Here is a 1,609-nt window from a genome sequence, read left to right on the forward strand (position 1 = left end):
ATAAGGGGCAAAAAGTTGGGTTATTTTACAAATTGCTGGGGGGAAAGGGGGGGGGGGGGGAGAAAAAATAATAATAGAGTTGGATTAAGTTATTAATGAGGCTGTACAACTTTTGGAGTTTCCGCTTAAAGTTGTGAAATAAGAATAGCTAAGAGGGGTTCTCTAATGCACCCGATGAACCTAAAGAAAACTTAACTTTCCCCCACCTTTACCCCGCTCCCACGGAGCCGCAAAAGATATTCTTCCAACTCCGCATTTTGGGCAAGCTCCAGTCAAATAATAATAATGATGACAATAATAATAATAATAATAATAATAATAATAATAATAATAAAAAGGATGACCCAAATAGATGTTGACTGGTACTTTTTTACAGTGTAATCGTGGTTGCAACATCTGTAGCCCACTCTGCAGCACAAGAGGAATTACACGCACCGGGCAGCAGCACGTGTTTTTACGCACAAGATTAAGGAACACAGACAGGCGCTTTTTGGCGGGTTTTACTTGGCCAATAATTCTGAAACGCAGTGCACCGCAGGTTAGAGAGGACAACTTCAATTTTACACTCTCAGTGGAAACAAAGAAGTAGTGTGGCAAGTAGTTATGTGGCCATGATGAATTTCGTTCATAAAAACGTTTCCAGGCTGCAAAACAAGCAATGTCGGGAATAAATAATGTAATTCTGTGTTGTTTTTTAAATTAACTTTTCCTCCTGTTGTACCCACAGCGCTCCAGATCTACAAGAGGAGCCCAGGCGGTCTGAGCCCCTTCAATGGATCTAGCCGGAGACACAGGCGCTGCTGTTTTTACACCTTCCCCTTCCGGCGCCGCTGTTCCGCTGCAGGACCCCGCTCTCTGAAACATGGATTCCCGTGAGCATCTCCCACCCAACTCCCTACAACATTATGGTAAAAGTGCACACCGAGAGTCCTCTCTGTAGCGGCACCCGCCCATCCGTTCCCGTGGAAACCAGCCGTCCCGAGCAACAAACTTCTTCACCTCTGTCTCTCTCTCTCTCGTTTCTCCCCCGGGGGGACGTCAGTGTTTGTCAGGCGACGCTGAGTGAAAGCTGCATATCCCACCTGTCTCCTTTCACCTGAGGGATCCCAATCAAAAGCTAAAAGAGGCGAGTCCTTTTTTAAAAAAATAAAGTCGCAAGGTGGTCAAGGATGCTCAAGTTCTCCCTGTGATCACCCCTCCATGCGCTTTACCTCTCCTCTGAGCCGTGTGGCCCCCTCACCCTGTGCCGGACCCTGCTCCATACGCCACTCCCCAGGCCTGCCATGCTCCTCCGGGCTGCGTTGTTGCTGTCGCTGCTGCTGCTGCTGCTGCACTGTTTGGCCTCCGCCGTCGGCCAGTACAACATGTGCAAGTCCCTGGTGAGCACGGACGAGGGCTCGGTGTGGGAACATTACGCATGCCAGCCCAGTCCCGCGTCCATGAAGGACTACATGCGGATCAAGGTGGATCCTCCTGGAATCACGTGTGGAAATCCACCCGAGAGGTTCTGCACTCTGGTAGGTTGAGTCGTGCACCTGTGATTTTATCATTTGTTTCCTCAGTGTATCAATAAGTAAAGAGTGCCCTCAGACGTGCCAAACTTTGTGGT

At 48.8% G+C, this 1,609-nt stretch overlaps 1 long non-coding RNA gene across 1 annotated transcript in view; it reads left to right on the forward strand.

The window, feature by feature from the left end:
* LOC106954270 (uncharacterized) overlaps window positions 1–1,137 on the forward strand; it is a 5,320-nt gene extending 4,183 nt beyond the window's left edge. The window contains exon 2 of the long non-coding RNA XR_001426329.1: window positions 728–1,137. This is a non-coding gene — a long non-coding RNA (uncharacterized LOC106954270). The remainder of the gene's footprint in view (window positions 1–727) is intronic.
* Window positions 1,138–1,609: the final 472 nt, after the last annotated feature.

The sequence above is a fragment of the Poecilia latipinna genome, unplaced genomic scaffold (assembly GCF_001443285.1).
Source record: "Poecilia latipinna isolate Pla-1442-1.1 unplaced genomic scaffold, P_latipinna-1.0 Scaffold642, whole genome shotgun sequence".
Lineage (NCBI taxonomy): Eukaryota > Metazoa > Chordata > Actinopteri > Cyprinodontiformes > Poeciliidae > Poecilia > Poecilia latipinna.